At 45.7% G+C, this 26108-nt stretch overlaps 1 protein-coding gene and 1 long non-coding RNA gene across 6 annotated transcripts in view; one reads left to right on the top strand and one right to left on the bottom strand.

The window, feature by feature from the left end:
* The window catches only part of TBXAS1 (thromboxane A synthase 1), a 169409-nt gene that overhangs the window by 6944 nt on the left and 136357 nt on the right, over positions 1–26108 (top strand). Inside the window, exon 2 of one of the 3 annotated variants that reach the window (XM_021078509.1) lies at positions 12020–12339. The gene's annotated coding sequence lies outside the window, so the exon portion shown is untranslated. 3 annotated transcript variants of the gene reach the window in all.
* LOC106508202 overlaps positions 136–26108 on the bottom strand; it is a 154676-nt gene continuing 128703 nt past the window's right edge. The window contains exons 3-5 of one of the 3 annotated variants that reach the window (XR_002340216.1): positions 17593–17964; positions 2464–2549; positions 136–991 (exon numbers count right to left, since the gene is read on the bottom strand). This is a non-coding gene — a long non-coding RNA (uncharacterized LOC106508202). Of the gene's footprint in view, positions 992–2463; positions 2550–12345; positions 12745–17592; positions 17965–26108 lie in introns of those variants that run through there. The other 2 variants (XR_002340215.1, XR_002340217.1) reach the window with 2 other exon arrangements.

Genomic DNA, 26108 nt, shown 5'->3' with positions numbered 1-26108 from the left:
TAGCTTGCAGACGCAGCTCAGATCTGGCATTGCTTTGGCCGGGGCAGCTAGCTCTGATTAGGTCCCTAGCCTGAGAACCTCCATATGCTGTGAATGCAGCCCTAGTATAGACAAAAAGGCCAAAAAAAAAAAATACTTAAAGGTAAATTTAACCAAGGAGGTAAAGGATCTGTCTGCTGAAAATGATAAGACACTGATGAAAGAAATGGAAGAAGCCATACAATACATGGAAAGATATCCTGTGTTTACGCATGGGAAGAATTAAGATTGTTAAAATGTCCATACAGCCCCAAATGATCTACAGGTTCAGTGCAGTTCCTATCAAAATACTGATGGCATTTTCCACAGAAATAGAAAAAAAATCCTAAAATGTGTGTAGATCCACAAAAGACTCTGAATAGTCAAAGCAATGCAGAGAAAGAACAAATTTATAGAGGCATCATACTTTCTGGTTTTGAACTATATTACAAAGCTATAGCACTCAGAACAGTATGCTCTGGAATAAAATCAGCCACATAGACCAATGGAACAGAATAAAACATTTGGAAACAAACGGTCAATTAATTTTTGATAAAGGAGCCAAAAATGCACAACAGGGAAAGGATGGTCTCTTCAATAAATGATGTTGGGAGAACTGGATAATCACATGTAAAAGAATGAACTTGAACACTTATCTTACACTATAAACAAAAATAAACTGAAATTGGATTCACCTTAAAGACCTGAACCTGTAAAACTCCTAGAAGAAAACATAGGGAAAAAGCCTCTCAACATGGGTCTTGGCCAAGAGGTTTTGCATCGGACACTAAAAGCACAGACATCAAAAGCACAAACAAGTAAGTGAGACTCCATCAAACTAAAACTCTTTTGCACAGTGATGGGAAACAATGGACAAAATGAAAGGTCATCCAGTACCTTCTAGATTTCCTTCATGGCTGCTTCATCTGTTGATGGTCTTGCTTGGCCAGGTCTGTGCTGAACCCAGCTGCTGCTGGCAAAAAACAAGTCAGATAAGTGCCAAGGGTTCCGACAGGGAGCCTCCCTCTGCTGCCCGGACCCCCTACTCTTCCTCAGTGGCAGTTCTTCTATGCTGAGTGTCCCAGGAACTGGGAAATACTCTCAAGAAGTGGCTTTTAGGGACCACCTTGTAGCTCCATGCATGATGCTTGCTTATCCCTTCCAGCCGCAGTCCTTCAGACTTTCTGGGTAGCCGGCTAGTTAGAGGGGGCGGCTAGTTAGAGGGGGCTTCGGAAACGAGAGAGGTCTTGGGTTGGGTCTCGAAATGCAGGGAAGGGTTAGCAGAGAAGAGGAGGGTGGAAATTGTAGGTGGGGCAGGCAGTATCCCAGGTGAAGGCAACATCGGGGTTTGTAACATTTGGCGGAACAAACCATTAAGAGCATGAATAATGGACACGTTTCCGAAATACATTTTAAAGGCTGTGGATAACTTCCAGCGCCCCAGAGCAGCTACAGAAGGATGCATTGCCATTTTCCTTGTTTTTATTTTTTGTGCTTTTGTCTAGGATACGATGGGTACTTCGGTTTAATAATTCAGTGATGAGCTTGGAGATAAAATTGAGCTCGCTTATGAAAACTAGGTCTGGGCTTCCTCGAGGACCATTTTCACAGAATATTATTTTTTGTTTTCTCTCTTTTAAATAGTTATACACAATATCCCTAGCCTTCTTCTCGCTTTATTGATTTTCCAGAATGAAAGTACGAGGTGTGACTATAAAGCGACGTGACTGATTATTTTAGCACACACACCAGAACTTATACAGCCAAATGAATTTTATGACCTTCAGAGGCATTTTCCTGATAAGCTAAACCCTCACTGCAGATATGCCATATCAGAAAACACATTCTTAGCACTTTTCTTTGGGAAGGGTCCTCGGTGTGCAAACGCCACCTTTTGACAGCCCTCAAGGCAACAATATCGTCTTTGTTGAGAATAGATTGATTTTTTTAAAAAACAGCCCACATTTTGCCAACAGGTGATTAGATCAAGTAATATTTTTAATCCAAAACAAAATATGATTATGAAATAGTAAGGCTTGGAGTTCCCATTGTGGCTCAGCAGTAATGAACCTGATTAGTAATCCATGAGGATATGGGTTAGATCCCTGGTCTCAATTACTGGGTTAAGGATCCAGTGTTGCCAGGAGCTGTGGTGTAGGTCACAGACATGGCTTGGATCCTGTGTTGCTGTGGCTGTGGTGTAGGCCAGCAGCTGCAGCTCCAAATCGACACTTAGCTTGAGAACTTCCATATGCCTCAGGTGAGGCCCTAAAAAGCAAAAAAACAAAAATGCAATAAAGCTTGTTCTTTACTCAGACATTTATGAGCCAGTTCTGGAAGCCGGGGGATTCTGTGGAGCCACATTCACGGGACATATGAGTTGTTCTTAGCTTAGTTTTGTTTTAAAGGAAATAAGAGCAATAATCTTAATATTTACAGTCATACCTTCTCTCATCTTGTGAGGAATTCAGTTTTCTGGAATTGGTAGGATCTAGTCTTAGGGCAGAGATGAAAGAAGAATCTCGTTCATTCTGTAAACAAAGGAGAACATCAGAGCCACGTTAGTGCCATACTGAGCTGTTTGAGTCAGGGCTTGGTGCTGCTTTCCTGGGAAGGACACTGGCTTTTCCAGAAATAAAGCTACTGAATGGTCCTTCCCCTCCACCTCTCAATACCAGGATGACAACTAACTGGGTGGGTTGTCATTTGCCACTGAGCGCAGGTGCATCTTTGGGAACCTGAGTAGTGTAGCAGCGATGTGTTTCCACTTGCAAAAATAATGCACATCTGGATGAGGGGGTGAGACTCTGGGGAGGGATGGGGGCAGGAGCTCACACCGCTTTGCATTGGTGCTTCGATTATTAAACACTTTGACCCTGGCTTGCCAGAAATATGCGATGCAGCACAACATCCAAGGGGGCTGGAGGTGAGGAAGAGCATCAGCTGAGTGGGGCGGCCCCCAGAGCCCCGTGCTCTCAGGTGTCTTTGGCCTCCAGGCAGAGCCTGGCACCCTCAATGTCTGGATGGCCTTGCCCAGGGGTGTTTCTTGGGTTTCACCTCAGCAGACAGCAATTCCTGAACACGGACCCAGAAAGAGGAAGGCATTTTTTTTCTCAAAAGTTTCAAGGGAAATGGCATCAGAGAATGAAAGCGAGGCCCACCTCTGCTAATAGTGGCTTCAACCAAAACCCTGTTTCCTAAGCACTGCCCAGACACCAAACCCATGAATTCACAGAGCTGGTAGAAGCACTAAGATTCCCCTCTGGGGTTTCCTTCCTCCCTGACATGGTTGCCCCTTCTCTGGACACTCAGCTCCTCTCAGTCCCTGCTGTCCCTGTGCCCCACTCCCTGTTTAAGCTAAATCCTACCCATCACTCAAAAGCATGTCTAAACGTTGCTCTTCCTGAAGGTCTCTCTGACCAGGCCATTCCTCCTCTGAACCCCAACAGAGCTTTCTGTCTACTGCATCTTGGCGCTCCCCAAATTATTTTATTGTTGGTTGAGGCCTGTGTCCTATTTCCTAGCCTGATGATAAGGCTCTGAGAGCCTGGGCTGCATCTTAAGGCAACGGATACCAGGCGCCTAATAGCTGCTCAGTAAATGTGAATGATCCCACTCAAGGCTTGGATAACTGAGATGATGGCACTGCTTCCAGGTAACTGCTGTCCCGTGTGTGTGCAAGCATGGGGGAGGGTGCAGGGGTGGGGCGTCCATCTCCTGCTGACCTGCGGGAGCACTCGGTGACACGATGTTCTCATGGCAGAATGCCTTCTGCATGGATCACTGAAAGAGTAAATAAATTCCTTCTTAGTCCATGCACTCATTGAACACAGAAGGCTTTCTAGGCTGGGTGCTGGTTCTACCTCACTGAGGCGCGGTGGATGCCATTCCCCAAAGTAACTGACACATTAGAGATCAAAGAGCAAGGCTCTCATGCAAAAGTAGGAGGCAGGACAGAAGGCAGGATGCAGCCATTTAGAAGACGTGGCCTGTGGGGAGCTCAGAGCACCCCGATGTGTGGGCGGAGGGGGAGGTGGGGGTTTTGTGACCACAGTTTGGGGAAGGGGAGGCATCCAACCTCCACTAAAGGCATCAGAGGACAAACACTTCCTCTTTCACAGTTTTATTAAACCCTGATCCCCGTAGTTCAAAGCAATGCTATTTCAACTCTTCACCAACATCTGGTGTTTATATTATTTCCCCATAGGTCTCGTGTTCTATTGTCCAAACAACAATGTATATTTAAGTAATGACTGATTGATTGTCCCATTTTAATTATTCAAAGACAAGCTGATGGAAGCTCTGCCAATGGAGAACAGCGATCGATGAGAAAACTGGCCTTAGCGTACCAAGCTATAATTCTACTCCAGAGCAAAGAGACTTGACATTTTCGTTAACCTGCACAATCTTATTGTCAATAAAGGCACAATTTACATTGAGGCTCTTTGCAACGTTAAAAATATCTCCTGTCCCCCTCTTCCTATCTTTGCAAATCAATAGGCATCTGGGACCCCCTGGGCTGTAAAGCACAGTGAGTTATACATTTAATGGTCTGAACGCTATCTGGGCAGACAGAGGGACCAAAAACAGTAGCATTGTCCCATGCTATAAGGGATGATAGAGGGAGGTAACTGGGAAGTTCTCAGGAGACTGTGGCATTGCGGAGCTCTGCAGGCCTTTATGGTTGAGGGCAGATGCAATTTTCCACTGGAGGACGTTGGGCAAGTTACCCCTCCATCTCACTTCCTCGTTGATGTGAGAGGGCTAACCATCCCTGCTTCTCAGCGCCTGGCATCTTTTCCCTGAACCACCCCGCCCCCAGACCAGCTCTCCCTCACCCCCAGTAGTCAACCCTATCTTGTTTCCTAAGGGGCCCCCAAATCATTCTTTCTTCTCCATGTGCTATTCAGGTTTTCAAGAGCACGCCTTGGCTGGAAATAGACATCCAACTGTTTCCCTGCCTCCTGCTTTGTGCCTCTCAAATTTGTCCTTCAACTCTGCAGCCAGAATAATACACCAGAGTCTCACCATGGCTGCAGTCTTACCTTCCCTGGCCTTGGGCACCTAGAGAATGAGTCCCTCGGCTGGCCCAGGAGGCATTCTCTGACCTGGTCCCATCCTCGTCTCCATGTCCATCTCACCTGGCACTTTGCTCCCAGATGCTCACAGCTCCTTCCATATACCATGCTGCTTGCCATCACTTTCCTTCCCTCTGCCAGGGTGCTCTTCAGCCCTTCATTCAGGCAAGAGCCCCATGCTCTTGGCCTCACCACACCTGATACCTTCTCTCTCACACCACTTCCCCGACTCCCCCATTTGAAGGTAAGCAGGATGGATCACACTCAGCTTTCCCCTAAGTGCCCAGCACTGTGTATGCTCATTTCTTTTGGGTAATAGGCCCTTGATTATTTGCTGACCGAAGCTGAATTAAGAAGGACAGTGTATAAGATTCCATGCAGCACATTCAGACACAGATACAAGTTAGTTATTCTTTGCTGCTATGAATACCATCATAGAGAATTTCCATTCATTTCTGGCTGCATACCGCTGCAACCAGCTACCACCCACTGGTTACATAACACAATTTCACTGAATTGAACTCTGGATCTTAAAATATTTTATCTCTGTAACTCAGGCTAGACAGAGTGGTGGGCTGAACTTCATCTCTGCATGATTTAGGAAGAAAGGATTGCTAAACAAAACCACAGTGCAAAGGTGACTGTTGAACCCATTTAGAGAAATAAACTATGCTCAAGCACTTTAGCTGACGTTAGTTCATCAATGTTGCCTTTAAAAACACACGCATGGAGTTTCCATTGTGGCATAGTGGAAACAAACCTGCCTAGTATCCATGAGGGTGCAAGTTCGATCCCTGGCCTCACTCAGTAGGTTAGGGATCCGGTGGTGCTGAGAGCTGTGGTGTAGGTCACAGATGTGGTTTGGATTCCGAATTGCTGTGGCTGTAGTTTAGACCAGCAGCTGCAGCTCTGATTTGAATCCTAGCCTGGGAACCCCCATATGCTGCAGGTGCAGCCCTAAAAAGCAAAAAAAAAAAAAAAAAAAAAAAAAAAAAGCCACACCCAGAACACTTCACCTTTGGTTGCCTTTCCCCAATTGTGTAATGGTCCAGAGTTTAGGCTTTGGAACCTGACTGCGTGGGTTCAAATCCTGACAAGCTTTGTGACTTCAGGCAAGTTTGTAAGGTTGCTATGCCTCAGTTCCCCCAGCTGTAAAACAGGAATGATAAGAGCACTTACTTCAGAGCATGCTGGAAGGCTAAATGAGGAGACTCAGAGCAGCACGGGGCATGGCTGGTGTTCAGTAAGTGTGAGCTATTGTTATTCCATAACTAACTGGAGGTTTATGCTCAACAATAACTACACAGATGCTAGGTACTAGGTGGTAGCTAGATCGTGGCTTTTATTCTTTTTTTTTTTTTTTTTTTTTTTTTTTTGCTTTTTAGGGCTGCACTCGCAGCATATGAACATTCCCAGGCTGGGGTCAAATCAGAGCTACAGCTGACAGCCTATGCCACAGCTCACGGCAATGCCAGATCCCCAACCCACTGAGTGAGTCCAAGGATCGAACCTGCATCCTCATGGATACTAGTTGGGTTCGTTTCTGCTGTGCCACAATGGGGAATCCAGTTTATTCATATTTTTAAACACCACTTGGAATTCTCGCATGATCTCTTGGGATGCACTGAAGTGAAAAGGGAAGAAAGCCATACTTCAAACAAATGGCTGCATTTTGTTTATGGTCAGTTTGATTAATGTGTGTCTTGGGGTGTTCCTCCTTGGGTTTATTTTATATGGTACTCATTGCACTTCCTGGATTTTGAGTGAGTGGCTCCTTTCCCATGTTAGGGAAGTTTTCGGATATTATCTCTTCGAATATTTTTTCTGTCCCCTTCTCTCTCTCCTCCTTCTGGCACTCCTATAATATGGATGTTGGTGCGTTTAACGTTGTCCCAGAGTTCCCTGAGAGTCTCTTCATCTGTTTTCAATCTTTTTTTCTTTCCTGTTCCACATCCATAACTTCCACTAATCTGTCCTCCACCTCGTTTATTTATTCTTCTGCCTCCTGTATTCTTCTGTTGGCTGCTTCTAACGAATTTTTTTATTTCAGTTATTGTGTTTTGCATCTCTTCTTGTTTAAGTTTTATATCTTGTATCTCTTTGCTCGGGGTTTCCTGTAAATTATCCATCTTTGCCTCCAGTTTATTTCCAATGTCTTGCATCATCTTCAGCGTCAACAGTCTAAAGTCTTTTTCCTGGAGGCTGAGAATCTCCTGATCACTTAGCTGTCTTTTTGGGGTTTTTTCTTTCTCCTTCATCTGAATTATAGTTCTCTGTCTTTTCATTTTTATAGGTTTTTGGTGTGGTGACCTTTTTACAGATAATAGAGTTGTAGCCTCTCTTACTTCTGGCGTCTGCCCCCCTTTTGGCTGAAGTTGGTAAGGGGGCTTGCTGTAGGCTTCCTGATGGGAGGGAGGGGTGCCTGCCCACTGGCAAGTGGAGGTGATTCCTATCCCTCTGGTGGGTAGGGCTTTGTCTCTGGGTGAGATTAGAGGTGGCTGTGTGACTGGGGTGTCTTTAGGCAGCCTGTTTACTGATGGGTGGGGCTGTGATCCCACCTGGATTGTTATTTGGCATAACAATAACAGTGCTGATGGGTGGGGCCTGATTTTCCCAAAATGGCCACCTCCAGAGAAAGGAACACTGCTGAATATTCCCAAGAACTTTGCTTCCAATGTCCTTCCCCCCACAACAAGCCACATTCACCCCTGTTTTCCCAGAAAGTCCTCCAAGAACTATTGTCAGGTTTGACCCAGATTCCTATGGAGACTTTGCTTTGCCCTGGGACCAAGGGCATGTGAAAGTCTGTGTGCACCTTTTGAGAATGGGGTCTCCGTTTCCCCCAGTCCTATGGAGCTCCTGCACACAAGCCCCAATGGCCTTCAATGCCAGATGCTCCGGGGGCTCTTTCTCCCAGTGCCAGGTCCCCACACGTGGGAGTTTGCTGTGGGGCTCAGAACTCTCACTCTTGTAGGTGAGTCTCTGTGAACCAGTTACTTTCCAGTCTGTGGGGCTTCCCACCCAGGAGTTATGGGGTTACTTATATCACATAATTGCCCCTCCTACCTCTTGATGTGGCCTCTTTTTTGTCTTCTGGAGTAGGACATCTTTTTTAAGGTTTCCAGTCCATTTGGTTGAAGATTGCTCAGTATTTGGTTGTAAATTTTGTTGCTTTTAGGAGAGAAGTTGAGCTCCAGTCCTTCTATTCTGTCATCTTAATCCCATCTTCCAAACAAGTGGCCGCATTTTGAATGATCTTGGGCTTATACCATTAGGTGGCTTTTGATCTTGAATAAGTGAGACAAGGTTTTAAAAATACCTCTTGGGAGTTCCCTTCATGGCTCAGGCAGTTAATGAACCCGACTAGGATCCATGAGGATAGGGGTTTGATCTCTGGCCTCGCTCAGTGGGTTAATCTAGGGTTGCCAAGAGCTGTGGTGTAGGTCGCAGACGCAGCCTCAGATCTGGTGTTGCAGTGGCTGTGGTGTATGTAGGCTGGCAGGTGCAGCTCTGATTCTACCCATAGCCTGGGAACTTCCATATGCTGAGGCTGTGGCCCTAAAAAGTAAAATAAAAAATAAAAATAAAACAAAAAATACCTCTTGGCTTTAGCAAATGAGTTTTAGGTGATGTTGGAGATGGTCACTGATGGGCTGGTGAAAATAGAAGCCAGAATGCAGTAGGTTTAGAAGAGGTTGGGGGAGTTCCCGTCGTGGTGCAGTGGTTAACGAATCCGACTAGGAACCATGAGGTTGCGGGTTCGGTCCCTGCCCTTGCTCAGTGGGTTAACGATCCGGCGTTGCCGTGAGCTGTGGTGTAGGTTGCAGACGCGGCTCGGATCCCGCGTTGCTGTGGCTCTGGCGTAGGCTGGCAGCTACAGCTCCGATTCAACCCCTAGCCTGGGAACCTCCATATGCCACGAGAGCGGCCCAAGAAATAGCAACAACAACAACAACAACAAAAAAGACAAAAAGACAAAAAAAAAAAAAAAAAGAAAACATTAAAAAAAAAAAAAAAGAAAAAAAAAAAAGAAGAGGTTGGGAAGGAAGGCAGTTGAGAAGAAAAGGGTGGATTATTCTCTCAAGAAGAAGGTCTGACATGTCAGCTGGCTTTCTAAGCATCAGTTTTCAGTGGTAAATTGGAGATGATCTTCTTTGTCTTGTACCCTTGAAAGGGAGTATGAGTACTTTGTGAACGGTAAATTTTACACTGATAGATACTTTTATTAGTCTGTTGATGTAATCATTTGACTCTTGATTGCAGGTGTCTAAATTTTTTTAAAATCTATTTCTTCTTAAATCTATTTCTTGCTCTCTAAATGAAACTTTAAACTCAATTTGCTTTCCAGAAAATTTTCAAATGTTCCTATGATAAAATCTACATTTATCCTCTGATTTGAACAATAACAGCACAATTCTATTTTTCATTTGGTCCTTCTTTCATTAGTTGACACTTGCTTTGCCCTGGACTTGAGAAGGTGAAGTGTAAATGATGAATATCAAATCAGTAAATAAATACTGGTAAATTCTTCTCCTACTCTCTCTCGTAGACCAGACCACTGGTTGCTTGCATACCCTTCTCCAAGACCCTGGTTTCCTTAGCCCTTAATTATGACACTGCAAATGTTTCTTTGCAGGTTGCATTCTCTCCCATCTTAAAACAGACATGTAAGGCAGCCAACCAACCAACCAACCAATCATCTCTTCTTTGACTGTGTTCCACCCCTCCCCCCACCCCTCCCCATCCTTTCCTTCCCAGCTGAGACTCCATACCTGCTCACTTGCTCACTTGCCGTTGACCCTACAACCCTGCAATGGGGCTTCTACTCCACTGAAATGACTCTCTCCAAGGCCCCCAATAAGTCCCTGCTTCCTAAACGGAATTCCCATTTCCCAGCCTTTCTCTTTCTTTAATGCTTTGCAATATTTGACTCTGACGTGTTTCATCTTTTATTGTTGGCTTTATGGCAGACCCCTCAGTTGTGTATGAGTAAAGAAAAGGCTGAGCACTTTGATACAGTCCAATGGCCTCATTTTACAGATGAGGAAATGAAGGTCTGGGGAGTTAAGTGAATTGACCTGTATGGGTCAGTGATTGCTGCAATAACGCTGTGTAACAAACCACCCCAAACTCATGGGCAAATACCATTTATTTTTCTTATGGTCTGTAGGTTGACTGGGGTAGCTCTATTCCAGGTTGTGGGAGGGGTTCAGATCTGTTCCACATGGGTCTGTAATGGGGCACAGGCTAAAAAGGATACTTTGGGAAAGTTCTACTCCTGCCTGATCACAGAAATGCAAGAAATATAAGCGGAAATAAGTAACGTCTCCTAAGGGCTCAGCCTTAAGGTGGCTTAATGTCACTTCTGCACATATTCCTTTGGTTAAACCAAGTCCAACACTAACATTAATGGGACGGGGAAGAAGGCTTCACTGCAGTCAGAGGGACCTCAGAGTCACGGAACAAAGGGTGATAATGTAGAATTTTGATGGAAGGAAGGCATGAAGTGTTGGGAGGAATGGCTCAATCCACCACATGTTTGAAGACCACACATGTGGGTTCTGATCTCTGGCAAAGCAGGAAAGGGCCATGAATGAGCAGACACAACAAAATAAGAAACAACGATAAAAAAAAAGAACAAACAAAACAAAAACTTAAAGCTAATGGAAGTCTGGATTTTTACTGTAAATGACAACAATGTTCTCTGAAGAAAGAACAGACATGGATGGGGAATTTGCCCGCTGAGACACTGAGACGGTGAGTCATGGGAGGTCTTGGCTGTGCAGTGATGAACCAGCAGGGAGAGGGCTCAAGCAGGGTTGTGAGCTCAGTGTAGGGGCTCAGCTAGGACCTGGCTGAGCCTGGGGATCTAGTCAAGAATTTCTAGCTGAATCAATGACAGAGTTCAGGAAATGACTAATGATGGAGCTACAACATAGCCTGAGAAGAGCAAATACTGACTCAGGGGAGGGGGTGGGGAAGAGATGAGCTGCCGCATAAAGGACCCAACTCCAGTCTGGAAAAGCAGGACTGAGGGGAGGCAGGTCTCAAGTCCAGAAGATCAGAGGAAGCCTGAAAGCAGAGAGCCGAAGGCGCTCACCACACCCTACCCTGCAACAACCAGGGAATGCCTTGTAGGCTGTGAGCTGTATTGTATGGGATAAATTCATTGTTCCATACTTAGCAATGCATTTATGTATGTTGTTACACCAAGAAATGGCTCTGGCTGAACACACAAATAGCTCGAGTTATTTAAAATATTCTCCTGGGTGCTAGGGCCCTGCTGGGTTATTAAAGGGAAAAAAAAATGCATTTTAGGCTTATCTCCTGCCCTTCCAGAAACTACCCCTAGGTGCTGGCTCATGGCTGAAAGAAGAACAGCTGTATCACAGCATCACAAGGCCTGTTAAGAAGCAAGGTGAACTGAACGTGGGCTCTTAAAGATAAAAAGAGATTCTGAGCTTGCTTCCGTGCTCCTGTCCTGCAATTCTGTACGTTCTCCTCTAGGCAGTCGCTGGTGACTCTCAACAGGGAGATGCTCCAGCCATCCCAAATCGGCCATAACTTGTCATTTCCTTTTTTCCTATCAAAAGTGTACACTGACTCAAACAAATAAAATATAGATGAGTCAGCATACAAATAATAAATACCAAAAATCCACGTTCCAGACCAAGAAAAAAAAAATGGAACAATCAAACAAGCCTGAAGCATAACATTCAAATCGAGCCAGGAAAAAAAAAGTTTTTGAATTAGCTTTCATCAGAGTCAGTTTCTTTCCACACCGCCTCCTCTGACCCCAAGGTGGACAGGAAGGCCTGGCCCCATTAATATCTCATATGTGGGCCTTTCTCATGGCTGGCGACAGCTCTGATGGTCTTTGTACTGGGTTGAGCAGTGTTCCCTCCCATCTCCCCCAAATTCAGGTCCACGTGGCACCTCAGAATGCAGCCTTAATTGGACATAGTGTCTGGGCGGAGGCAACCAGGTCAATACGAGTTCATGCTGAATCGAACTGATGTCTTCATAAGAGGGAACTGGGATCCAGAGACGCACAGAGCGAAGATGATACGAAAACACACAGGATCCTCACGGGAACGCCAAGACTTGCTCGCGACCGCCAGAAGCTGAGACGAACCGGGCAGGGTCTTCCCTCGGAGCCTCGAAGTGAACACCCATATCCTGATTGCCGACCTCCAGCCTCCAGGACTGTGAGAGAATCAACAGCTGTTGCTGTGAGCCCCCGGTTTGTGGTCCTTTGTTATGCCACCCTAAGAGACACCTGCAGTGGGCTTCCCCTCCCTGGCCCTGTTGAGCCGACAAAGAGCAGCCAGAGCCCCGCTAGAGCCTCCTTCAGTCAGACACATCAGGCCTGGGCTGTGGGCCGGGCCCTGACCGGTCCCGTGGCCGGTTTCTAGGTCTCAGCTCCCCCATTGGCCTAAGAGACAGAATGATGACGTTGGTGGGGATGACAGGCCACCATGGTTCTAAAGTCCGTGGTCCAACGCCTGGCACACGGCACGTGCTTAGAGAATGGTAGTTGTTAACAGCCATAGAGTTTCCATATCAGCTTGAAGTTTCGCTGACTTTCCTTTTCCAGTAAAGGCCAAGTAGATGCCTCTTTCCTGGGGATGTCTTGTGGCATCGGGCACTGAGCAGGCACAGAAAACATCTTTAAGGGATGAAGAATGGAACAATGACCTCCTCTGGGTTTTTTGGTTTGTTTGTTTGTTTGTTAGTTTTAGGGCTGCACCCACAGCATAGGAGGTTCCCAGGCTAGGGGGCCAATTGGAACTATAGCTGCCACAGCCACAGCCATAGCCATAGCAATGCAGGATTCGATCCGTATCTGTGATCTACACCACAGCTCACAGCAAGGCAAGATCCTTAACCCACTCAGTGAGGCCAGGGATCAAACCCACATCCTCATGGTTACTAGTCAGGTTCATTACTGCTGAGCCACAACGGGAACTCCCGGAACACCGACCTCTTGTTTTCAATTCCTCAGCAAAGGAGAAAAGAGCTTACAGTCTTCCTAAGGTTTAGGAATCAGCTTGAAAAACCCAAGTGAAACTTGGGAAGAAGGATGTCCTTTAATCAAATTTGTTCACTTTGGGGCACAGGTGATGTGGCAGCCAGCTTCCAAGAGGACCCCTAATGATGCCTGTTCCCTAGTTTTCACAGCTTGCTGTGAATCCCTTTGCTGTGAGTCCCTTCACCCATTGTACGAGGGTCAAGCGGGTGACCAAGAGAACAGAGCAGAGGTGACAGGCTATCACGTTTAAGATTCGGTTATAAAAGTCTGAGGTGTCACCCTTGGGCTCTCCCTCTCCCATGGACTCTGCTTGCTTAGGGGGAAGCCAGCTGCCATGTTGAGTTGGCCCTATGGAGAGGCCCGCCTGGTGAAGCCTGCCAGCAGCCACACAAGTGGGCATAAATGTGACTCTCTAAGCCAAGGCAAGCTTTAGGTTACTGCAGCCTCAGCTGACAGCTTGACTGTAACCTCACCAAAAAAAAAAAACTCTGACCCCCAAACCACCCAGGTAACAGACTCCCAGATTCCTGACCCTGGGTAACCATATGAGATGATACATGTTTGTTGTTTTAAGCCTCTCGGGCATTTGGGGTCATTTGTTACATAGCAGTAGATAATACAGGCGACAAGATAGGAAAGGCCAGGATGGGCCAGAACGGGGACAAGGGATGGAAGGGGAGGTATTATACACCACAGGAGACAGGCCAGAGGCCAAACCCAGATGGTCAGACATGGAGAAGGTCAGGCAGGTTCTGTGGGTCTGAGCCTCTGGTCCAGAGCCCAGTGGAGTGAGAGCCAGAACCAACCACATCACTGATCTAAGGGCATTGAGATCTTGGTGATCTGAGACCGGAATATCGCCTTCTGACCTTGGCTGTATACAATTTCCAGTTGGACCTTCAGCTGGTCTCTGTAGTTATAGGTGATCAGAGGCCAGTGAGTAAATTTGCCAAGAATTAGGTCAACAAGGAGTTTGGGGATTACAGTAACAGACAAAGTGCAACGGGATTATAAATATTTTTGAAACACTCATAATAGTCTTTGGTTATTTTGATCTCCTAAGCTCTTGTTTTGATCGCCTAAGCTCGGTCATTGGCCGAACTGGGAGGCAGAATTCGGTTTCCTAGGCCTGTTCCAAAGCTATGAGACAGCTCACAGTGTAATAGAAAGTTGGAAATATTGTCTGGGTTTTTGATGACATATCTCAAATCCAATTGGCCATGATCTTCTCAATGCCTGCTAGGCTAGCGGTGGAAGAACTTAGAATCATTTTCGCACCTCGAATGAGTACCCAAGGCCACTTATCCCACCTGTGGCTCAGAGATAATGAAATTAAACTGGCCAAAGAAGGAGCTCCCATCATGGCTCAGGGGAAACGAATCTGACTAGTATCCATGAGGATGCAGATTTGATCCCTGGCCTCACTCAGTGGGTTAAGGATCGGGCATTGCTGTGAGCTGGGGCGTAGGTTGCAGAGGCGGCTTGGATCTGGCAGTTGCTGTGGCTGTGGGGTAGGCCGGCAGCTGCAGCTCCAATTCAAGCCCTCGCCTGGGAACCTCCATAGGCCATGGGTGCGGCCCTAAAAAGACAAAACAAAAACGAAAACTGGCCAAAGAAATGGCCCCTCTATTCTTTGCACAGGCCAGGGTGCAAATTGTCCTGTCTTTGTTTCAAGTCTTGGGGCCCTACTGACTCAGTGGCTAATCTGATCAATTATTTGATCCCTGAGGATAAGAGAGTCCTATGAATGGCATCTGCCTTTTCACAGGGGCTGAGGAGTCCTTACCCCACAGAAGGGAGCAAAGCTGCCTGCACCCTCTGTCTTGCAGACAAGTTGAGTTCCAGTCAGTTTGCTGCCTGCAAACATAAAATGAGGCACAGAGGCTAAGAGCACAGGCTCAAAGCTATACGGCCGGGGTGTGAATGTCCGTTCTGCTAATGCTGTGCAACCTTGGGTGAGTGACTTAATCTCTCTGGGCCTCAGTTTTCCCATCTGCAAACTGAAGATGATCATAATAGCACCTCCCACACAGACTGTTGGGGGGGGGACAAATGAGTTAATGTGTGAGGCACTTGGAAAGGTTCTGGCTCCTGGGAAACCTTCTGTAACTGTTTGCTATTGTTATGCAGGATACAAAGGCAAAAGTCACCCCCTCTGCCCTCTCCAGGCTCACATTTAATTGGGGTTCACCCAAGGCGGATGTCTCTCTTTCACAACATCTAAAGGGTTCTTTAAGGACTTCATAAAAACAAAAGGATTAACTTCGGATGACTAAGCCCATATGATGGAAACAGAGCCAGGTACAGTAAATAATGAACTTAGGAAGGATTATATTGCTACAAACAATACATGGAGTTCTCCTGCTCTTTGTTTGCAATCCCTCCACCATGAGGGAGCCAGTGTCCAAGGAAAATGTTCCCATCTGCGCAGGACAGTCTGGATGGGCTCCTGGAGGAGGTGGTCCTCAAGCAGAAACTTGAGGAATGATCAGGACTTGCCAGGTGGAGCAAGAGGGTGGGTCCACCCGGCAGAGAAGTATACCCGGACCAGGGTGAAGCAAGCAGGCACCTGGGACACAAGATTTAAGGAGGCACTCACGCTCAGAGTCATTTAAGAGCAGGGGTGGCACCTGCACGTCCCTGAAGGTTGAGTGCCTCCTTAAACTTTTGCATCCTAGATGCCTCTCTTGCCTCACCTTAGTCCTGGCCTTGGCAAAGAGCACAGTAAGAGCCTGGAGGGGTGAAACAAATTGGTTTAACTAGAGACGTCCAAGTCTTGAAAGACGGCTTGAATCTAAATGTGGGGAGAGAGAGCACTTGGAGTGAGGCTGGGGAGTCAGCCTGGGGTCAGATCATCAAAGGCCTTAGGCATCAAATAAAGGGGTTTATGTGACGTTGGTCTAAAAGTGACAGGTAGGCAATGAAGAATTCTGAACTGGGCCACCACATGATTAGATTCTTCTGCTGCTAGTATGGATGGCAGATTGGTGGATGAGGGAAGAAACTGGATGTCTGGGGGAGGCCAGTTCAGGACTTTATTAAGGGAGAGGCAATGATGGCCTGAAATAGGGCATTGCCAGTTAGAAGTAATGAGAACTCATAGAGAGATATTTTCGGGTTTAAGTGACAGTATGTATGATTGATTGCCAATGAGGGGGGTGACGGGAAGAGTCAAAGACAGTTTAGAAGCCTTGTGGAGTGACTAGTAAGATAAGAAGTACACCAAAGGTAGTTATTGCAGCTTCCCCGAGTCCAAGAGAAACTCTCCATCCCCCATTTGTTTTCTTTCCTTTTCTTTTTGTTTTTTAGGGCCGCGCCCACAGCATATGGAAGTTCCCAGGCTAGGGGTCGAATCCGAGCTGCAGCTACACCCCAGCCACAGCAACGCAGGATCCCAGCCGTGTCTGTGACCTACACCACAGCTCATGGCAACGCTGGGTCCTTAACCCATGGAGCCAGGCCAGGGATCAAACCTGTGTCCTCACGGACACTAGTTGGATTTGTTTCCACTGCGCCACAACGGGAACTGCCTGCCCCCATTTGTTTTTTAAATGATACAGCCCATGGGGGCTGGGACGTGTCCTACCCTGGGTACAGCACCCATAGTCTCTAAGTATCTCTGACCCAAGCTGAGTGACATCCAGACCCCATTGCTTCATCCTGCTCACTGGCTTCCAAGCAGCCTTAAGGTTGTCCAAGTCCTTTTAAAGACAACTGTGCAGCTGGGATCAGACAACACATCCCCAGGTCCAGCCACCCATTCAGGACCCTCAGGACCCCAGGGCTCTGACCTGCCCCATGGCAAGAGCCTTAGACGAGACCGTGTGAATCAGAAAGGCAGCTGGGTTCTGAGGTTCAACCCAGAAAGGCTGAGGCCTCGGTGCTGGGGAAGGAGGGCAACGTTCAGGGCCGTGCAGCAGCGGGAAGTGCTAAGGCAGCTGGGCTGCACGCGGAGGCACGGACTAGAGCTGCTTCCTCCAACCCACTGGGCACAGCCGGCCTCGCGGGCGTTGTGGTCAGCTAAAGATCCTTCGCTCTGAACTTCGGTGAAACCCGGTCTCGCCCTTCCTGCGCTTGAGAAATTTGGAAAACACCAGCTCTGTGCACATTTCCCGACATGCTCACAGAGATAAAGGGAGTGAAAAATCGTGTCTGAGCTCCTTAAAACATTAAGGACACCGTGGTTTCTTCATTTAACCGAGGGTTGCTACCTCATTTGGGATTACGAGCAAAGCAAGACAGCTTTTGTTGTGCTTGACAAAGTGATTAATTCAGACTCGAGGTGAATTTTGGCTTTCTCAACATCTTTTGATGTGCTAAGATTCCCCAGTGAGGACCAAACATCATCAATTACTTAAACAACCCATTACCTTGAGAGCACAAGTACCAGGGAGGCCCAGTCTGCGCCGAACTGGCAGAGGATAGAGCTAGAAATGAACCCTCGGCTCTGGCCTGGACCCTTACCTGTTCAGGAGGGGTGAGTTCTTTAATCGGTTTTGCTCCTGCTCCTCTGGGATGACCTAGATGCTTTCTGTCTCTGCAAAAAGGCATCTTGGGTGACACCTGCGTCTTTGGGATCCAGCTGCTGCCTGTGGCTTTTGGACCAGAACCTTATTCTGGTGGGCAGGGCTGAAGAGCCCAGCACTGGGGGAGCTCAGAAGAGTCCACAGAGGCAAAATTCTTATGCAAAGGGAGCCAGTCAGACATTCTCCAGCTTGCTTTGTCCTTCACAAGGGCCGAATTCTCCAGCTCCTGGGACACGCAGGATGAGGCTGGGGCTTCTGTAGGATGCTGCGTCTGTGTTTACGATCCCCTGACTCATTAGGAATTCAAGGCCTAAAAAAAAGAGGCAGATTTTCATCTAAAAATGCATATATAAAATTGATAACATATATAGTATATTTTAATGCACTTATTTAAAAATATTATAAATATATTTTTATGTATGTATGTATTTATGTTGCTTTTTGGGGCCACATCCAAGGTGGATGGAAGTTCCCAGGGTAGGCACACCCCACAGCCACAGCAACGCAGGATCTGAGCCACGTTTGCCACTTACACCACAGCTCAGGGCAGCACCGTTGATGTTAACCCATCAACACCCATCCATCCTCATGGATCCTCGTTGGTTCATTTCCACTGATCCACAACAGGAATGCCTAAAATATATTTTTAATGCACTAAGCCATTACTCTTTTTTTTTCTTTTCTTTTTTTCTCCACCCTCAGAAGAAGAGTTTGGGGAAAGGTTTTATGCTGCATTTATTTACGTCATTGGTTTTTCTAGGGGAGGGAGGAGGAGCTCAATCTAGTTACATTCAGTCCAATAACCAACACTTAAAAAAAAAAAAATCCAGGAGTTCCTGTTGTGGCTCAGCGGTTAACAAATCTGACTAGGAACCATGAGGTTCCGGGTTCGGTCCCTGGTCTCGCTCAGCAGGCTAAGGATCTGGCGTTGCCATGAGCTGTGGTGTAGACTGCAGATGCGGCTTGGATCTGGTGTTGCTGTGGCTGTGGCACCAGCCGGTAGCTAAATCTCTGATTAGACCCTTAGCCTAGGAACCGCCATATGCCACAGATTCGGCCCTAAAAAGGCCAAAAAAAAAAAAAAAAAAAGTTCCAGAAGTGATTCATAGATATCAGCCACTTAACTGGTCTTAGGACAGAATTCAATAGCTCTGCTCTATGTTTAAAATAGAAAGATGAGTCGCATGTGTATTCACACTGCTAAGCCACTTTTTGTGCTACCTTCATTATTTTCCTTGAATGCTCCCTGGCATGAAAGGGCAAGGCCCCTCCCTGAATCCTGCCCTGGGAAGAACTGAGAAATAAAGGCGCAGGCCCTGGCCTCACTCTGGGTCCCCTCCCTTCTAAACCAACTCCAACTCTGTGCCACTTGCTGCCTTTGGTTCTGGAAGGTGTCAGCTGATTTTCTTGGGTGGGGCCAGCACAGGAAGGCACACCTGAGAAAGCCGAGTGCACTCAGAGTGAAGGCAGGTACTCAGCATCCCCTCCCTAGGCATCTTCCAGAGCTCACTCCTCCTGAGGGGGGACCTCCTGGGACACCAGCCCCTCAAAGCAGCGGCCCCTTCCAGCACCTTTGCCTGCTATGGGCGACGCGGCTGTTTATCATGCCAACTTTCACACCTCTGTCCTCCACCTAATGGATTTTTGGAGACTGGTCTGCTTTGGAGGGCCCTGCTTTTTTTGAAAACTAGCCTCAGGGGGCTGGGGCAGGGGCAGTAATAAGCATAAGGACCATTTGCCATTTTTTTCTAGGTTCAACAAATACACACCATCCCCTAGATGGACAGAAGAACTGCTCTTAAGTGATCAAAACATTTCAGCCGCACATCCTCTGACAGGGACGCTTTGTTGCGAGGATTGCAACGTAAAGGCTTGATGGACTGCTTGTGGTTAGCCACGGAAGGTCTGTGGGGTCCATGGGGCTGTAAGTGCCACATCCTTGCAGCTCCCCTGGCTCCCAGCACAAGCCTGGCTTGTGGGAGACACATGTGTCCACCCAATGGTCCTCTCCACTTGTAACATGTGCCCCAGGAGTGATGGAGGACATCCCTACCAGGGTTTGGAACAAATCCAATGTCAAAGGCAGACCAGCTCTCTTTAGTTCTGAGAAATGAAATACAGGACAGGCGTCACTTGTTCAAATTCCCCACGCGTACTCTGAGAAAGGACTGAGATTGCTTTGTCATTCTCTGGCCATGGTGTCAGACGACCAGCTGGGCTGGGACAACCTAGACAGAGCGTGTGTTAACACGTGGCCCACTTGAACCAGCCTTGAGACCCCCATCTTCCCCTCGGTGCCCTTACGGACCATCCGTGGCCAGTGAGATCATTTTAGGGAGTTCCCGCGCTTTAGAATTTCCCATTGTAAAGTGTTTATTTTTTTTACCATTAGTTTTTCTTTAAGGAAGTGGTAATCGTTTTCATTTATGGTCATGACATAAAGTTTCCTTTTATTTAAGTTGATTTAAAGGAAATCGGGGAGTTCCCCTTGTGGCTCAGCAGGTTACAAACCCGACTCGTATCCATGAGGATGTGGGTTCGATCCCTGGCCTCACTCCGTGGGTTAAGGATCCAGTGTTACCGTGAGCTGTGGTGTAAGTCACAGATGTGGCTTGGATCCTGTGTTGCTGTGGCTGTGGTGTAAGCTGGTAGCTGCAGCTCTGATTCAACTCCTAGCCTGGAAACTTCCATACGCCGTGGATGTGGCCCTAAAAAGCAAAAACAAACCAAAAAAAGGAAATCAGGAAGCAAGTGGTAGCCTAGGTGATTTGCAGATACGGCAAAAGTTGTAAAGATTGCGGAAAATTGCACAAACGATTGAACGTAGAATATCAACCTCTTAATACCAACCGAGATTTAGTGACTCGATTGACCGACCCTCCCGCCCAGAAAAGTTGGGCTAAAGATGGAGAAGTTAGCTAACTCTACTTGCCATAATAACCATCAACTGGATGACATGAATGCTTTCAAATTGTAGTCTCTTCTTATAAATACTTATCCGCTGGCTGTTTAGGTGGCTGGGTCTCAGAAGCCTGGGTCGGCGATGCTCGAGGCTGAGGCTGCGTGTCATGTGAGGTCTGGGCTGGCCTCCTCCCTCTCCCTCAGCAGTTGGGTCATCAGTTCTCTCTAAACAGGAAGCCCTGATAATCTCACAGTCTCCGCCCCAGATACTTACTTTTCCAAGCACACTCCAAATACAGTCAGCATCTATTCACAATGTAAGTTGGTGCAGTACCTGAGTTATGCCCTCCAGACAGGCCCACATCCTAACCTTTGGGGATGGTACTCTATATGGCAAAAGAGACTTTGAGAGTGTGATTTAAGTTAAGAGTCTTGAAATGGGAGATATCTTGAATTTTCGGGGTGGGGAAGCTAAATATAATCACAAAGGTCCTTGTAGGAGGGATGCAGGAAGATTCAGAGTTCAGAGGAATTGATGAGATGACTGAACACAGAGATTGGCGCGATGTGGCCATAAGCTAAGGGTGCAAAACCCAGATAATCACCTGGAGCCCCTGGTCAGGACCACCCCTACTGACATCCCGACTTGAGACTAGTGAGACTGATTTTGGATCTCTAGTCTCCAGAACCATCACATAATAATTTCTGTTATTTTAAACCTCTAAGTTTGTGGGTTTTTGTTAGAGCAACATTAGGAAACCAATGTAGTTGGGAAAGATTAATTTACTCCAAACAATTCCTTCGTTTTCTGGTAGGGTTTACCATATTGATTTTTTTTTTTTCTGTAAGGTACCCCTATGCATTTAAAATCATTCTAATTCCAAAGGATTCAATTAACAAGTTTTAAAATCTATTTAAGTTTTTGAATAGGCATCCGCATGGTTGAAATCTTGAACATGGCATCATAAAGTATGACCAAGAAAGGCAGTGAAAAATCTTCCAGTTACGGCCCCTAGATACAATTTTCTACTAAAAGCAACCACGACTTCTTGGAAAATGGCTGGTTCAGGTCTGGGGCAAGAAATGTACAAGATGAACCTTGGAACATCTTGTCATTTCAGAAAGCAGGGAAGCTGTTTTCTCCAAAGTACTCAGGAACAAACTTACATGTGCTCGCCTAGCCAAAGATGGGACAAATCTGATGAGTAAAAGGATGATGCTGCAACAGATCAATACACATCAAATACATTTAAATTCATGAGTTCATAATGATACAAAATAGCATGTGTAACCGATTAAGATGATATGGACTCAACGCATCATTTTGAAAATGAGCAATAAAAGGAAAGAATCAAGCATTGATGCTAATTTTCTATTTTCTATTTTTCTTTTTCTTTTTCTTTTTTGCTTTTATTTTAGGGCTGCACCTGTGGCATATGGAAGTTTCCCAGCTAGGGGTGGAACTGGAGCTACAGGTGCTGGCCAACACCACAGACACAGCCACGGGAGATCCAAGCCACATCTGTGACCTACACCACAGCTCACAGCAACGCCAGATCCTTAACTCACTGAGCGAGGCCAGGGATCAAACCTGCTATGGATGCTAGTCAGGTTTGTTAACCACTGAGCCATGAAGGGAACTCTGATCCTACTTTTCTTACATGAATTGTCCTTTGGGGCAACCAAAGAGTAGAGGAGGGTAAATTCAGAATTATTCTAGCTAATAAACTAGGACACAATATCACCGCTGTGCAGCCCCTGGGGAATGAATGGATTCAGACGATAAGATCTCAGCTGCTAAGAGACAAATAGACTTTAGGACCATCCTACACAGTAGACCTGCAGAAAAAGCTTTTCTGGATCAGTGGTTCTCAGACTTGGCTGAATGCTGGAATCACCTGAGGATCTTTAAATAATATTCCAAAGTCCAAGCCACACCCCAGACCATCTAGTCACCACCCAGGTGTGGGGATGAGGGGATGGGATTCAGGCAAAGAGTTTCTTAAAGTTCCTCAGGGTGCAGACAAATTCAGGAACCAGTGGTTAGATATAGCAATCAGGACTGGGGATGAAAAACAGAAAACTACACCACAGGAGGCTACCAGCAGAACCTAGACTGTGGGGGTCCCTATCATCACCTGGCTTTGTTATTTTAAAATGCAAGGGGAGGAGTTCCCGTAACAAACCTGCCTAGTATCCATGAAGATGCGAGTTCCATCTCTGGCCTTGCTCAGTGGGTTAAGGATCTGGCACTGCCATAAGCTGTGGTGTAGGTCACAGACGCAACTTGGATCCCAAATTGCTGTGGCTGTGGTATAGGCTGGCAGTTGCAGCTCTGATGCAACCCCTAAACTGGGAAGCTTCATATGCTGCAAGGATGGCCCTAAAAAGCAAAAAAAAAAAAAAAAAGCAAGGGGACAAGGGATGGGTGGGTGGAATGAGAATTTAGAGACTTGAAGATACTGAAGAGGCATCTGGCCCAATTTCAATATATGGACCTTATTCAGAACCTCATTCACCAACATACTATAGGAGAAATTTATGAGACAGTAGGGAAATTTAAACACTGACTAGATATTTGAGGATACGAGGAACTACTGTTATTTTTAATTGTGATAATGATACTGTGGTTATTTTTTGAAAGAGTCCTTATGTTTTAGAAAAGGGAACGGACATATTTACAGCTGGAATATGATGTCATGGATTTGCTTCAAAATAATCTGGGCTTAAGGTGGGCGGGGTGTAAAGCTGAGACAAGATTGGTTGCGAGTTGATAAGCATTAAGGAGAGTGGTGGGTACACAGGGATTCATTTGATTTGATTGTTTTGTCTACTTTTGCATTTCACATACTAAAAAATAAAACTAAACATCTTCTTCCCAGCTGTCCTCATCCCCACAGTTTCATCTTTGCAATTGTTACCTATGCAAAGAACTTCTTAATTAGTCTTAGAGACATTTTAAATAAGCATACAACCTAATATAAATAATGTTACTTTTCTCTCATTTTTTTTCATAAGTGGAAGCATGCTAAATTCAGTTTTCTGCATCTTATTATTTCCGTGTCATATTGGATCTTGATGGCTTTCTGTCTTTGTTGCATAGTATATCTCTGAATGGTTACATCATAATTTATTTAAAAAGTCCCAAACTGATGGGCATTCAGGATGTTTCCAGTCTTTTGTTCTTATAAACATGCTGGAATAAATGCCTCTGTACACATTTATGCTCAATGTATAAAACAAATACCCAGAAGCAGATCTGATGGATCAGTGCCCGAATGCACATGCAAGATACTAGCACATAACCCTCCTTATGGGCTTGTACCAGGGTAGAAGTTGAAGAGATGGAGAAAAGTGGGCAGATATGGAGATGGAGCTAATTTGAAGATGGAGCTAAAAGCATGTGCTGATAGGTCATGTGCAAAGTATGAAAGATAAAACAGAAGAATCAAGCACATCTAAAATCAGTCAGCTTCAGGTAAGTTCTGCCTGGGTAATAACTGACTCCCCTCATGCCCTCAACAAATCTTAGTGATTTATACCAACAAATATTTACTTCTCGGTCGTGCTAAATGTCTATCATGGACTTTTTTCTCCTTCGTTCCTCATCATCGTCATGGCAGGACCCAGGTTTCAGCAACAGCTCTCGGAGTTGCCCTTGTGGCTCAGTGGCAATGTGCCCGAAGAGTATCTATGAGGATATGGGTTTGGTCCCTGGCCCTGCTCAGTGGGTTAAGGATCCTGTGTCGCCATGAGCTGTGACGTAGGTCACAGAAGTGGCTCGGATCTCTACACCGTGACTGTAGTGCAGGGCAGCAGCTGCAGCTCCAATTTGACCCCTACCTGGGAACCTCTATATGCTACGGGTATGGCCTTAAAAAAAAAAAAAAAAGAAAAAAAAAGAAAGAAAAAGAAACAGGTCTCATCGGAGGAGACAGAGGGCTCATGGCAGAGGGAAAGGGACAAATGGTAAATGGCTCATCAAGTGCTGCTTTCAAAGCTTTTGCTTGGAGAGAGCACGCATGGTATCTTTTCACACTCAGTTGGCCAGAGAAAGTCACAGGATCTGGACTTATTATGTAAACGGGGTGGAGATGTATAATCCTCCAATTGGGAAGGACTGTCAACTTTTAAACCATTGTGCACTTTACATTTTAAACAATTATGCACTCTACAATTTGCATGTCTCAAAGTTTTCTGGCTTCAGCAATTAGTGGGTTATGGTTGTAACAGTGATGACTGGGGAGGAAAAGAGGGAAAAACTGAGCTCAGATTTAGCTATGCTAAGGTTAAAATCCCTAATAGACATCAAAAAGGTGCAGCCACATTGCTGTCTGGATAAAGACAGGCTCAGTGGAGAGAATAATTTAGTTGAGAACTACTGAAATGTGGAAGTTATAGACATACGGATGGTCTTAAAAGTGATAGGACTAAAAATGGAAAGAAGCCAGCAAAGATACTGAGGACCAGACCCTGAGGTAGGAGGAGTGAGGTCATGGAAACCAAGAGAAGAGAATGTTTCAGCAAGAAGGAAGTGCTCATCTGGGTCAAAATGGTACTGAGAGTCAAGTAAAACAAACAAAAAACAACTGGCAGGAAATTACTGGATTGACAAGATCAAAACCATGGATGACCTTGACAAGGTCAGGTCCACTGAAGTGGTGGGTGCAGAAACTTAGCTGGAAAGATAGAGAAGAGACTAGAGGCAGAGAAGGGAAGAAAACATGTCTAAATAATGCTTTCATGGATTTTAGTGGAATGGAAAAAAGAAAAATAAGACAAGGGCTGGAATCAAAGGAGTTTGCTTTTTTCCTTAAAGATGGAAGACACCAGAAGATGTCTGTATGCTGATAACAGTGGTCCAGCAGAAGGGGAGAGAGCAATGCAACAGAAGGGAGAAATAGTTGAGAATTCTGAGCAAGAGCAGAAGTTGAAGGCATTGACTTTAACAAGGCAGACTCTGATTCATCGTGGTTATCAGTTAATTGGTATCTGTTGTTGTTATACCTTTGGTTTCTAAGAAACCTGCCTTTGTTCTCTGTATATTCTCTGCATGTTCTCATGCAGTGTTTTATCAACATCCTAGCTTAGAGGACAGGAAGAAGCAGGTTAGTGGAGTTCGAGAAGCACCTATTTAAAATATCGAAGACCTGGTTGCAACTTTGACTCAATCACTCATCAGCACCTTAGGGACACTAATTAATCTCCTTAAGCTCTAATTTCCTAATCAGTAATATGAGAAGAATATTTTTTTCTACTTTCATAAAATTGTTGGAAGGCCCATGCAAGACCATACATAAAAAGTTCTTGGCACAGTGCTTGGTGTATTGGAAACATTAAAAATTATTATAAGTTATAATAACAGTAATAATTGTATACCCCTCTTTGTATACACAAATGTATTTTTCCTGTGCTGTGACAAAGTTGTTGTGAGACTGATAACTACAATGATGATGTTTTTGTGGTCCTTACATTATTGGGGAAAGAAATACACATCAGTCAGATATTTATGTATCTGTTCAGTAGACCTCTAATTTTTTTTCCAGAGGAGTG

This window comes from Sus scrofa, chromosome 18 (assembly GCF_000003025.6).
Source record: "Sus scrofa isolate TJ Tabasco breed Duroc chromosome 18, Sscrofa11.1, whole genome shotgun sequence".
NCBI lineage: Eukaryota > Metazoa > Chordata > Mammalia > Artiodactyla > Suidae > Sus > Sus scrofa.
This window is presented reverse-complemented; position numbering and strand designations above follow the sequence as displayed.